Genomic DNA, 14,620 nt, shown 5'->3' with positions numbered 1-14,620 from the left:
TTTCTCATCATTGCACAGACTCAATTACTGACATGTATAACTTAAAGGAGAAAAGGCAAAGGAGCATGGCTGTGGAGAAGTAGCTCATGGCATGGCAGCAAGGAGGAGGACAGAGAGAGAGAGAGAGAGAGAGAGAGAGAGAGAGAGAGAGAGAGAGAGAGAGAGGAGAGGGAGGGAGAGAGAGAGGAGTGGGGAAGAGATAAGCCTTTCCAGGTCATACCCCTTGTGAGCTATTTCTGCTCATTTCCCACTTTTTAACAGCAGCAGATCAGCTATAAACTTATCAGTGGAGTCAGCTATTGGATATAGTAAAGATACATGCTTTTAACAAATTGGGAGGCTTTTACCCTTATTAGCATGCAGATCAAAGATTTTTAGCCTTTCTTCAATACCATGCCTGTAGAAGACATTATAGAAATATTTGTCAAGTGACTGAAAGAGTGCATGAATTTCAGCCTAGAGAAAGTGTGGCTCTTGATCTGCAGAGAGAGCATAATATGGTAATGGTGATGATGCAAAACCCATTGCTTCATCTGGGAGCCCAAGTAATGTCTCCTTAGGCTTTAAATCAGTCCTTAGCACTGACCTACCCAGCCTAATGATAATTAATACTGTCTAGTGGAGCCTGTCCTGCTTCTAGAATCCCTTCAGAGAGAACCAAGGAGTCTGGGTAGTCACTAGCAGACCCACATTTCCTAATGCCCTTGGTCCTACACTGCCACACAGAGGCTCCAGCGAAGAACAGTGACCTGAAGTGGTCTGAGATCCTTTGTTCGCCATTGCATGATCCCAGGCTGGAGTGGGAGGAGAAGGCCTCTCTTATTTATCACTGTTAGCTCAGCTCTGGTCTTCCCCAGGTCACCGTGAGCCTGAAATCCTGATGTGGGAAGTTGTTTTACCTCTTCATTCTTGAGCATGGGTGAGTGTGTTCCAGTTTGGGCCCTGGAATTACAGGTATCCCTGGCTTAATGACCTACTTGTTTAACAACTTTTGGACTTTCAGCAAGGTGTGCTGTTTGGATTTACAATCCGCAGCTCTGACTCATGTCTTATGGAGGCTTCTTCTACAGTATAGTACGGTAATTTTTGCTGGTTGCACTGTGTAGTACAGTACTGTGGCTTTATGTTCTGTTATACATTACAGTATTGCATGTTAAAAGTTACTCAAATAAAACCAGAGTCATCAAGTTGGAATTTCCTTTGACCATATCTTTGTTCTGAATAGTGGAATGTACATTCTATATGCAACTCATCATTTAGTCAGTTCATTTAATGGTCTAGTTGCAGGAATGGATCTTGGTCATTAAACTAGGAATGTCTATAGCATGCAGCTGAAATTCACATGTTTTCAGATCATGTCAGGGGTATAGCTTAGATCAGAGGTGCTGCCTTTGGCCCCTAGATTCCCTTGATCCTCCTTCCTGGCAACAACTCTACGTATTCTCTAATTTTGTAAGAAGAAGGCTTACCTTTGTCAGGCCATAAAAGTTATCATGTTGCTTCTGACTTTTTGACAAAGGGCACTGAATTATCTGGTACTTACATAACCAAGAAGGGCCACTCCAGATTTTCCTCCCAAGACTGATCCCATTTAGACAAGAGTAATTGCTTTTAAACAATTTCCTTATAGTCCAAAACACAGCTCTGCCTGCAGGCTCTCTCAACTCTCACCTGTCCTTTATCATTTACTGAGCATTTGCTAGGTGGCAGGCACTTGGCCAACCCCATAGCCACACATAATGCTTTGTAACTTTTTGTTTTAAAATAAGCTAAAAATTGTTGAAAGGTTGTAAGAATGGTGCATAGAACTCATGTATGCATACCAACTGGACTTATTAGCTGTTAAGATTTAACATGTTTACTTTACCATTTGTTATTGCCACTTTTCAACTTTGTCTCCTGAGTCACTTGGAAGTTAGTTACAGAGATGATGGCCCTTTGCGCCGATGCACTGTGTGTGTCCTCACTGCAATACAATGAAAAAACTGGAACTTAACATCTATGCAATATTACAATTTAACCCAAAGACTGTATATGATATTTTTCAGAAACCAATTCAAGATCATGTTGCAATTACCATGTTTCTTTAATCTCAACTTGAGCAACCTTTCAGTCTATGTTTTTCTTATATGACATTTTTGGAGAATAAAGGGCATTTATATATATCTCACAGTTTGGGTTTGCCTGATATTTCCTGCAGATTAGATTGAAGTTAAAAAATTTCACAAATGTGATGTGATGTCATTGGTCCATTGTATTAGGGGGCATTTTCTATCTGTTTGCCTATTTATTGGTGATACTAATGTTGGTCCATTTCATCTATGTTAGGAAACTTAGTGTGTAGAATTGTTCATGGTTTTTCTTTTTCAGCCCTTATATAGGCTGCAGTGATAACCCTTGTTTCATATCTAATATGAATAATTTGTACCTTCTTTTTTATTTTGTTGGTTTTGCTAGACACTTGTCAGTTTTATTGATATTTTCAAAAAACAAACTTGTCTGCTTTCTTTGAATTTATTTTTTCTCTTCTCTTCCCAGTTTCTTGATGTCAGAGGTTAGATTATTGATTTGAGACCTTTGCTGTTTTCTAACACAAGCATTTAACATAATCACTTGCTCCTCAATTTTGTTTTAGCTACAACCCACAAATCCTGATATATTATACTTTCATTTTTTCAGTTCTCTATGTGTTTTGATTGTCAGTGAGACTTTCTTTTTAGGAGTTGTTGATTGTGTAGAATTGTGATAGTTTCCAAATATTTGGAGATTTTCCTGTTACTTTTGGTCATTGACTACAAATTTGATTCCATTATAGTAAAAGAATACATTCTACTTCACCAAAATTGTTTTGAACTTCTTGAAGTTTACTTCATGGCCCAGGATAGAATCTAAGTCTTGGTATGTGTTCCATGGGAGCTTGAAATAAGTGTGTATTCTTCCGTTGGGAGGAGAGTTTTACAAACGTTGATTAGATCTTGTTAGTTGATGTGTTGTTGAGTTCTTTTTTTAAAAAAATTTCTTTATTTTAAAGAGAGTAAAATCAAGCAAAATAAAACAGAATAAAGCAAATCAAAACAAACTAATGTGACACAGGACTTTAAAACAATAGGAAATCAATATGGTTACCATAATGCCTCTTCTTGTTTTCAAAATAGCTGCAGACACCTTCAGGCATAGAAAAAATCAAACAAAACAGAGCAGAATAGAAGCAATAAAAACAAAAAAATGAATGCAATAAAGGACTTCAAAATAAGCCAATAGTAAGTCCAAAATGGCTACCATAATATATATTGCTGTCTTTAAAATAGCTGCCCATGCCATCAGATATAATATAATGAAACAAAACAAAACAGAATAAAACCCAACCCAACAAAACAATGAAAATTATACAGGACTTCCAAACAAAATAGTAGGCAGTTAACAATGGTTACCACCCTCAAAAGGAGATTCCCCCATGGATGCTACATTGCATATTATTATCCTCTGAATAGATGATCAGACTACCAGCTTTAGAAGTGCAAAGTCAATGAAAAACTAAACACTACAAGCATTAAATTGTATTTTACCTTAATAGCTATCATTGCAGCCTGTGTTTCTCCATATCAGCCAGTCCCTTATAGCAGAGGTGGTGGTAGTGGTGGTGGTTGGCTTTTTTTGTTCCCAGCCTGTGAGCTGGAATAGGCTGGCATCTGGTCTTCCTCCCAGTGGCCTACACATGGGGCTGATTTGCAAGCTGAGCTTGCTTCTTGTTGATTTCTTGTTCTCTTCCTCCCAGTCTGCAAATGGCACTGACTCATGGGAAAAGTCTGGCATCTGGCTCTCTCCTTAGTGGTCTGTGCATGGCACTGATTTGCAGAGAGGGCTTGCTTCTTGGTGACTTCTTGTTCTCTTCCTAACTGAGTTCTTCTGCAGCCTTGCTGGTATTCTGTCCTGTTGTCAATTATTGAGAAAAGGATGTTGAAATCTTTAACTATAATTATATACTTGTTTCTCCTTTAATTCTATCAATTTCTGCTTTACACACTTTGTTGCTCTATTGTTTGGAGCATATATATTTAGGATTTCTTTATATTCTTATTGGAAGGACCTTTTAATCATTATGTGTTATCTGTGGAAACTTTCTTTATTCTAAAGTCCACTTTATTTGATACAGTGTAGCTATTTTTACTTTTTTGGATTACCATAACTTTATTTCAACCTACCTATGTCATTATGTTTGAAGTTAATTTCTTTTACATAGCATAGAGTTGAGTCTTTCAAAATCTAGAGCCGGGTATGGTGGGCACACACTTGTAATCCTAGCACTAGAGAGGTTGAAGCAGGAGGATTGTTGTGAGTTAGAGACCAGCTTGGATTACAATGTGAGCTCAAGGCCAGCCTGAACTACATAGTGAGATCCTGTCTCAAAAAGACAAAAAATTTTAGTCCGCCATTCTGTGGTTAACACTATATTTAAATTATTTATTTTAGTGTCATTTTTGATATCTTATTGCTAAGATCTGCCTTTTTGTTTACTTTTGTGTTTTTTTGGTTTCTGTTTCTTTTTGTTACATTCTTTTAGGTGATTGAGTATTTTCAAGAATCTGACCTGTTTTCTGTACAATATTTTTGGTATATTGTTTTGTACAGATATTTAGTGGGTATGTCAGGCATTGCATTACATCTATATGCCTTACACGAGTCTGCTGTGTTAAATGTACCAACTTGAGTGAGTATAGAAACTTAATCTCTCTTATGTCCCTTTATTCTCCCTCACTTAAGATATAAATTGTTTTTAAATATTTCCTCTATAGACTTTGAGAATCATGTTAGACAGCATTACAGTTTTTGTTTCAACTGTTATAGTTTAGAAACTCAACAGAAAAAAAGACTATTATATTTATCTCACTAATGTTCTTCATTCTTGATGTTTCAAGATTCTTCATTTTTCAGCTCCCTCCATTTAGAAAAGTTCCCTTACTGTACTTTTACAACATATTCTCTCAGTTTTCCTTCAAAGTGATTTCACTGCATGTAGTATTCTGGGTTGACCGTTCTTCTCCTTCAGTACTGGGGAAATGTGTCCCTCCTTTCAGGCTCTGTGGTTGCTAATGAGCAAGTGTTGTCATGAGAACTGTTTCCCTCCTATAGACAACAAATGCTTTCCCTTTGACTGCTTTCAAGACTTCTTCCTCTGCAGAAAATTGACTATCATCTGTTACACTGAAGATTGCTTTGAGTTTGTCCTGTTTGATATCCCGTCATCTTGAATCTGTAGTTTCATGTCTTTTGATAAATTGGGAATATTTCCAGCCACTATTTCTTCGAATACTTTGTAAATCCCACCCACTTTCTGCACAGCTTGTGGAACATTGATGAATCAATATTAGATTGTTTCGTTTTAGCTTGACACATCTGAGGCTCTTCTTTTCAATCTTGTTTTGAGAAAGTCATTCAGCTTTTCTACTCTTCACTTTCTTCATCTCTAAATGGGAATAATAATATCTTTCAGTTTCATGAGGATTAAATGATGGTGAATGCTCAATAAAATTTATAGAATGAATGGGTGAATAAAAAAGCAAACGTCAGCTGATGCATTTTTTGAGCCAATTTACTTGTATTATAATGTTATAATAAAAATTCTCATAAAAATTCCTCATCTCTGCTTTCTTACCTTGCATAGATACAAGCCCCTGTAATCTGTAATTGACTTTCTCTTTACTGTAGGTTGGTAGTAAGCAGATTGGTAGTTCTTCGAGGGAAGGACCTAGTGTCCTACCATATTACCTATACCTTGGCAGATATTCTGTAAATGGTCATTGTCATTGTGTTTGAAAGGACAAAATAATTCCTGGATGCTGATGCAGAAAGCTCAGAGTCCAGGGCTAAAATAAGACTTTGGTGTTGGACTATGGTACATAATCCATACTATGATACCTTCGCTGTACTTTCTGATTACTCAGTGTCTTCTTATTCATAGGGACAGTTAAGTCTTTATCAGTCACATGCAAGAGGGCATTTGGAAGAACTCGTGAATTGTTCGATAAATTCAGTTCCATCCTCAGGAATAGAGCTCTGATTTTATGCTATGGTGAATGACAGTGTTGTCTTCTTTAAGTATGAGAAGAGCAGTATAATAACATTTAAGCCTCCCACACCTACAGGGCCTCATAAGGGAGATCACATCATTTTTAGTGATGAGGGGTAAGGGCCCCATAGTGGGTCCCCAATAATCTAAGGGAAGACAATGTACAGGGTGATGGTGATAAAGCATGTGCATGAAATTCTGTTTAATAGAGTTAAAATGAATAATTAGGGCAACCAGACAACCTCTTTATAATATTTCACCAAGAAATTATAGAAAGAACCAGTCAATAACTATGAAGGGGAAAAGAAAAAAGAAAATTAAAAGAATGAAAGAAGCAAAGATCAAGTGAATGTCTGAGTCTCATTAATGGTAGAGCACAAGAGTCAAAACCAAAGAACTTCTCATGTTTAGTGTCTTGGAGCTGCCTTCTCTGTTCCTTTGGATGGAATTAGCTGGATGAGTCTCTGTCCCTTTGCTCTGAATAAAAGGGCTTGCTTTCCATAGACTATCAGAATGGGAGCTGGAGCCAAGTCAGGCAGTAAGAACATGCTTAAACCAATGCTTCTTGGATTTTAATGCACACAAAATCCCCTGGCATCTTGTTAAAATGCATATCCCTGTTCAGTAAACTGGAGTGGGACCTGAGGTTTTTTTATTTCTAAAAGGTCCCATACTGAGGCTGATCTTGCTGATTGGAACACTACATTTTGAGGAGGAAGGGCCTAAGCAAACAACACACACACACATGTATGCACACAAGCATGGACACACATATGCAGCCCTGTACAACCTGTCCCCAATTTAAAATATTTTTTTATTTTTTGATGCTAGAAATCAAACTCAGGACCTCATGCTTGCCAGGCAGACACTGTGCCATTGAGCTATATTCCTGGCCCTTCTGGTTGAAAATCTTACAGAGAAGTTATCCCATGAATAGCCACTAGTAGATTTGATTTATGAACGGAACAGTGCATTCACTTTGCTTCCTGAGTACTTAATGACCTCTTATTCATTCATTCAGTCTTTACCAATAACACACTTAAAGTAAACAGAAAATCCCACGGACAACCATTGGTTACTTGGCTGAAATTTTAACTTTTCATTTAGTTCCCCCATAAAGCTGAGGGAAAAGTAATGACTTCAAAAGAACCAAATATTCTTAACTCATTTTTGGAATGGTAACCCAGGTTTTGTTAAAAATTAACAACACAGACTTTTTACGTTGGTGAATTAAAAAATACTTTAGAAGGGGCTAGTGATTTAGCTCAGTGGCATAAACACCTGCCTGGCAAGAGCAAGGTTGTGAGTTTAATCCCTAGTGCCACACACACACACACACACACACACACACACACACACAAACACACACAGCCAAAAAAAAAAAAACCCAAAATAAATAAATAAATAAAATAAAATTTTAGAATGAGAAAATCAGTATTTAAAAAACTGCAATAGTTTATTTTTCAAAGTTATACTCCTAAATGCTTCTCTGGGGGAGAAATCACAGAATAGCATGAAAGAAATGATTATTCAATAAATGGTACTGGGACAATACTTCAGCAATTTGGAAAAAATCAATTTACTGTGTCATCTTACTGTATACAAAAATTAATTTTGATAGATTAAAGGACCATAAATATTAAAAAGACAGTAAAAGCAAAAAATATTGGGAAATTCTTGATAAGATTAAAAGATTGAAAGCAATAATAAAGCAAATAAATTTTACTGTATAACATTAGAATTTTATGTCTGTAGCTTTCCTAGCTCCTCCCTTACTTTATAAACTAAATTCAGCTTAGTTCAGGAGAGTATAAACACTACTGCAATCAAGAGGCAGAATAAGGACAGGTGCCAGGAGGGCCCAGAAAGCAGGCGCTGAGCCTCCAGCCGAAGCCACCATGCACAAGGCTCCATGCCGGTGCCAGGAGGGCCTGGGAATCGTGTGTTCCACCTCCAGTCCCTGGGTTCTCCACAAGACAGGGTAACAGAATTGACAACCAACAGACTAGTCTGATAGAAGAAGAGACCAACAGCCAGAAGAGGACTTTTGCTTCAGGACTCAAGCCATACCCTTGCACAAAGACTGAGTGAGAGACGGCCTTGGGAAACAGGCTTGGAGACAGAGCTAAATAGCAATCCCTGGGACCCCCTGGGGGGCCAGGGCTTGGACCAGCAAGATCATAGGGTCTGAATCCTATTGTGGGAATAACAGGTTTGGAGAGAGTAACAGTCCAGAGAGGGCAGCTCTGTAAAAGAAGGCACTTAGTGTAGTAGAATGTTTGAGTTCTGGCCCTGCTTCCAGTATGCAGCAGGAATCAGTGCTCTGAATTACTGTAAACCAATAAAAGGGGCGTTCAATTGTCTTCACTAAAATGAGAGTCCTCTTTGTTTTGGTAAAGGAATCCTCAGGGATACCAGGGCAAATTTTTCAAAGAGTACATTATGGTGAGTGTATAACACCCATATTAATTTTTTAGAAATATTTACTGCTGAATTATTAATTTTAATTTTAGGAATCTTGTTATATTAAACAGTATGTACCTAACAGGAAAATAAAATATCAATAAAATTAAAGATTAAATTTTTAAAATGCAATGGGTGTTTAGAATAAACATCAACATTTTCAACATCAACTGTTTATCTCCTTATAAAATCTAAAAAATAGCAGCAGGAATAAATTCCTATGTGAACTACAATGAAAATACAAACAAAATTCTACCAAAGAAATAATCTTTCTTCAATTATCACAACCGAGGCCGCGTCCACATGTGACAACAATGTCAGTGTCAGTCTCACTTACACCGACGTCGTACGTGCTTAACTTTCCTTTCCTGTGTGGCAGCCGTGCTTGTCACCTCTCGTCTCCGCTTCTGTCAGGAGCTTCCTCTTACAGACTGCCCACTTAGCAGGAAAGTAGAATATCAATCAAGTAAAATATCAGATTAGTAATGAGTGCTTAGAATAAACATCAACATTTTCTACATCAACGGTTTGCTTAACTAAATATAAAAATAACAGCAAAAATAAATTTCTATGTGAACCACAATGAAAATACAAGTAAATTTCTACCACAAAAAGTCATTACTTCAATTGTCACTTCTAGGGCAGTTTTCACATTAGAACAGCATGTTCCATACTCAAGTGTCACTTACATTGATAGTGCATGTGTTTTGTTCTCCTGTCTTCTTTGGTGGGACATACTTGACGTCTTCCTGTTTTCTTTTCTTTTCTTTTCTTTTTTTTTTTTTTTTTTTTTGTCTTTTTCCTTTTTATCGGTACCAGGGATCGAATTCACGACTGCCTGCTTGCAAGGCAGGCGCTTATGCCACTGAGCTAAATCCCCAGCCCCCATCTTCCTGTTTTCTAAGGGGGTTCTTGTGATGTTTTGCTGTCTGCTCACCAGTCTGCTCCGGAATTCTTTTGAGGAGTGTCTTTGGGCAGTTAAATAGTTTTTTTTCCTTCTGTTGTAATTGACCACTCATCAATTCTAGTCCCAATCCTATAAGAAAATTTCTCCATGATATTTTTTATTTGCTATTTTCTTTGTAAACTATGAAACTATTTATGTCTGACATGTTTAGGATTGAATAAAATACAACCATCAGCTGGCCAGTGTTTTGTGTTTCTGGTGACATCAGAGATGCTGCATAATTTGTCAACAACATCTACTCTGCCTTTCATTTTGTTGCAAAGTGTGACAACTTCTGGTTCCATTTGTGTTGAATTCACTATCACTATCAATTTTTGTTTGTTTGTTTTGAGACAGGATCTCACTATGTAGTCCATTCTAGCCTGGAACTCACTGTAAAGCACAGGGTGACTTTGAACTCATAGGATCCTCCTGCCTCAGCCTTTTAAGAGGCTGACTTCCTTCCACCATTCCTGACTTCACTATTAATCTTATCATCGTGGCGTAATGTTGACAGTATAAATACTACTTTGTCTTTCTCTATATAGAGGCCAATGTTATGTCTTTCTGAAATCCAAAGATTGTGCTATACATTCTTCTGTTAAGAACTTGCAACATTTTTTTTTCAGGAATTTTGGTTCTATTCTTACAAATAGTTTCTGTGCTGATCATCTACTGTTCTTTTAGCAAATGTCTCAGTGTATAACTAGTGAACCAATTGTCAAATGTGATATTTGTTGAAATGAGTTCAACAAATCTGTTTACAATGTCACATGATTTATTTTTTTTTAAATTTTTTTATTTAAAGAGAAAAAAATAAAACAGTAAAAGGGTACAAGTAATACAGAATTTCAAAAAAAAGTAAGAAATCACTAGTTAACGGATTACATATTGTCATCTTAGAAATAGTTGTTCAAGTTACAAAATTAAAGCATCAAAGTGGACACTCAAACAGTGAGACTGCAAACAGTTGTGTTCAATGAGCCAACAAAAATTTAGTAATATGGTTTTCTATCTTACACACTTAAATATGCATGCAGTTATATCCTTTAGAGCACTTTCTTTCCCTCACTTTTTTACAATAACAATTACACATTTTGGGTTTTATTACTCCCACAGTTCTTATTACTTTTTTTTGAAGAGAATAAAACCAAATGTGACAAAACAAAACAGAGTCAGTCAAAACAAAAGGATGGACATAGAACATGATGTGAAAACAGAATACCAGGTGATCAACAATGGTTACCATAATGCCTCTTGCTATCTTAAAAAGAATTGCCTATATCACAGGTATAATAAAATTGAACAAAACAGTACAGAACAAAACCAATAAAACCTAGATATTGGAGACCTTACAGGACTTCAAAAAAAGATACCATGCCACATGATTTAATATTGTAGGAATAAAGATCTAGTGGCTGAGTTTCACAATAAATTTCTAAATTCAAGTTGTAAAGTGTCCTTGCATCTACCAAGGCATATATTTTTACACCATATTTGGAAAACTTATTTGGTATTTATTGCCAAAACCTTTAACTGCCATGAAATGATGCAAGTGGGTCATCAATTGTCCTGTATTCTGATGATGTACAAACTGCTTGACATTTTGAAACAAAGCTTTCAAAAAATGAGCAAATAGCAGCCAAATTGTTGGATTTCTTTCTTTTTTTCCAAATGTAGGCTAATTTTGAAAAAAAAATAAAATTTCTGAAGTATCAATATTGTTCTAAAAATCTCCACATCACGTCTGCCACTTCTCCCTAAGGCCTTTGGAATCTGATGATGAGAATGATAAAGTCCTGCCATGAAGGCTTTTAGTTCAGCTGAGTTACCAGGATAAATAAGGTTTGGAGTATTACTGTGGATGCACATAGAATGTTTTATTTGTATTTCATTATTAGTGTATTTCAAAACATCTTGTTACAAACAATTTCCAACATTGAACATTGGCACTGCATTCAGTAAGCTTCAGTCATGACAAGGGCTTAATAAGTTTCCCACATTGGATTACTTGGGTGTACATGGTTATTTTGTAGCATTTTGACTAGTCAAATATCTATTTACATTACTGTTTTCTCTCTCAGCTGAACCAAGCACTTCAATCTGTACTTCTCTATCTGTCACATCTTCGGCTCACATGATTCAAGCATCATTGGCAGCCAAATCACCTGATGACTCGCTTCAACCTCTTCCCAAAGTTATAAAAGTGGACCTTTATCAATGCTGTACTGAACTGGGTTACTTCTACATGAAAAATAAAAAGAAAACATGTAATAAAACAAATTATAAATACACAAAAATGTAACAGGGCACATAATGTGGGTAAAATTCACCTATTTAGAGTTTGATAAGTGTAGATTCACCTTGCCACTTGTCAAACCAAGTGAGTGAACAGAAAGATTGCTTCCTGTATTCCCCTAGCTCAGCTACTGAGATGCACAGCCAGCACCCATGATGCTGAAGTACATATTTTCATTAGAAAAGTATGGTGTGGGCATCTGTAACCCTGAGGGAAGCAGCAAGTGTTCCACCAACAGCAACAACACACACATTCCTTTTGGCTACACATGGTGTGTTCTCCAAAATGTAGCACATAGTGGTGAATAAAGCATACATAAGCAAATGCAAAGGAATCAAAATTTTACCCTACATATTATCAGATCACAATGTAATGACACTAGAACTCAGTAGCAAAAGGAACCACTGAAACTATGCAAACGTATGGAAATTAAACAACACACTCTTGAATAATCAATAACAGAAGAAATTAAAGAAGAAATAAGGCAGTTCCTAGAATTAAATGATAATGCTGGCACAACATACCAGAACTGAGAGGCCACAATGAACAGTCTTACAAAGGAAGTTTATAGTGGTGAACACTCACATCAGAAAAATACAGTGAGCCCAAATGAATAACACATAGCATGGTGCATCTCAGAGTTTTAGAAAAATGAGAACAATTCAAACCCAGAGCTTGTAGAAGGAAGGAAATTATAAAGATCAGAGCAGATAGTAGTGAAATGGAGACTAAAAAACATTCAAAGAGGCAAAGAATTGAAGAGCTGTTTCTTTGAAAGAACAAATAAAACAGATAAACCCTTAGCCAATCCTACAAAAATAAAAGAAAGAAAAGACAAAGTTAATGTACTTAGAAATGAAAGAGTTGGAGTCACAATGAACACTGCTGAAATCCAGAAAAGTATTAGCAACTATTTAACAAACACGTCAAACAACTAGAGAACTCAGAGTAAATGGAGAGACTATATATATATAGCCAAGAATGAACCAAGAAGCCTTAAAAATCTCTAACAATCCAATAACAAGGTAATAAAATTGAAGCAGATCTGTATCTGTATCTATATCATCTATCTATGTCTGTATCATCTATACCCATCTATCCAACTAAGAAAAGCCAAACAACTGATAGATTCACAATACTAATATTCCTCTAGCTTTTTAATGAAATTGGAAAGGAAAGAATACTTTAAAATAATTCTTGGAAGCTAATATCTTGATCCCAAAACCAAATCAGGATCCAACTAGTAAAGAGAATTATAGACCAATTTATCTAATGAACATAGATGCAAAGTCCTTAAGATACTGGCAAACAGAATGCAACAAATTATCAAAAAGGTTATACACCATGATGAAGTAGACTTCACCCCAGGGATACAAGGATTTGGCTCAGCACACGCAATAAATGTAATCCATCACATAAAAGAAGCAGGGACAAAAATCAAATGATCATTTCAATAGATGCAGAAAAAACCTTTGACAAGATCCAACATCCATTCATAACAAAACCACTCTGAGGAAAATAGGTGTAAAAGATCTTAATCTCAACATAATAAGAGCCATTTATAAAAAGCCTCCTGCCACAATCATATTAAATGAGAAAAAAACAAATGAGGAAAAACTGAAAGCCTTCTCCTTGAAATTGGGAACAAGACAAGGATGTCCATTATCACCACTCCTGTTCAGCATAGTCCTTGAAACATTAGTCAGAGCAGTCAGGTAAGAGAAAGAAATAAAAGAGGTATATATATGAAAGGATGGAATCAAAATATCATTATTTGTAAATGATATGATCCTTTATTTAGAAGACCCAAGAAACTCCACTGAGAGACTCCTAGAATTGATATCAAATTCATCAGTGAAGCAGGATACACAATAAATATACAAAAACCAACAGCATTTCTATGCACTGATAATGAACTCACTGAAAAATCAATTAGGAAAACAATTAGGCACAGTAGCACCAAAAGATTAAGTACTTAGATATTAACCTAATTAAGAAAATAAAAGATCTCTTCAATGAAAACTACATCAGACTGAAAAAGGAAATCAAGAAGAACATCAGAAAAATATTTCCTGTTACTGGATAGGCGGATCCAGCACAATCAAACTGGCTATATTTCCAAAGCTAATATATAGATTTAATGCAATCCCAATCAAAACATCAATGTCCTTTCTCATGGAGGTAAGAAATCCTAAAATTTGTATGAACTCAGGAGAGACCCAAAATTCAATCCTGGCTAACAAAAGCAAAGCAGGTGGCATCACCACCCAGACTTGAAGTTATACTATAAAGATACAGGAACTAAAATAAATTGTAGTGGTACAAAAACAGGCATGTGGATCAGTACAATAGAGGACACAGAACTCACCCCAGGCACATATGGCAATTTGATCTTTGACAAAGGGGCCAAAAACAAACACTGGAGGAAAGAAATCCTCTTTAATAAATGCTAGAAAAAAAATGATACTAGATATCTACAGGCAGATGATTTAGCCTAGATGCATATATTTCACCATGTACTAAACTAAAACCAAATTAATCAAAGATCCAAATGTTAAGACAGTAACAAATCTACTAGAAGATAAAATAGGTAAAACCCTTGAAGATGTATGTGTAGGCAAGGACTTTCCGACTAGAACCCCAGTGGCCCAAGAAATACTACCAAGACTTAACAAGTGGAATCATATCAAATTAAAAACTTCTGCACAACAAAGGAAACAACTAATAGAGTGAAGAGATAATCTACAGAATGGGGAAATGCTTTGGCCAGGTATTCTATGGACAGAGGACTAATATCAAGAATATATAAAGAACTCATCATGAGCTTCCCCAAAGTAAAAGACCT

The 14,620-nt window shown here is 36.2% G+C and overlaps 1 long non-coding RNA gene across 1 annotated transcript in view; it reads left to right on the top strand.

Annotated features, from left to right (window-relative positions):
* Positions 1-760: 760 nt before the first annotated feature.
* The window catches only part of LOC106029041 (uncharacterized), a 129,292-nt gene continuing 115,432 nt past the window's right edge, over positions 761-14,620 (top strand). The window contains exon 1 of the long non-coding RNA XR_010047523.1: positions 761-919. This is a non-coding gene — a long non-coding RNA (uncharacterized LOC106029041). The remainder of the gene's footprint in view (positions 920-14,620) is intronic.

The sequence above is a fragment of the Cavia porcellus genome, unplaced genomic scaffold, assembly GCF_034190915.1.
Source record: "Cavia porcellus strain 051 isolate PalLab524CR breed Dunkin Hartley unplaced genomic scaffold, mCavPor4.1 scaffold_5, whole genome shotgun sequence".
Taxonomy (NCBI): domain Eukaryota; kingdom Metazoa; phylum Chordata; class Mammalia; order Rodentia; family Caviidae; genus Cavia; species Cavia porcellus.
Note: the sequence above shows the minus strand (reverse complement) of the source record. Positions and strands in the feature narration are given on the sequence as shown.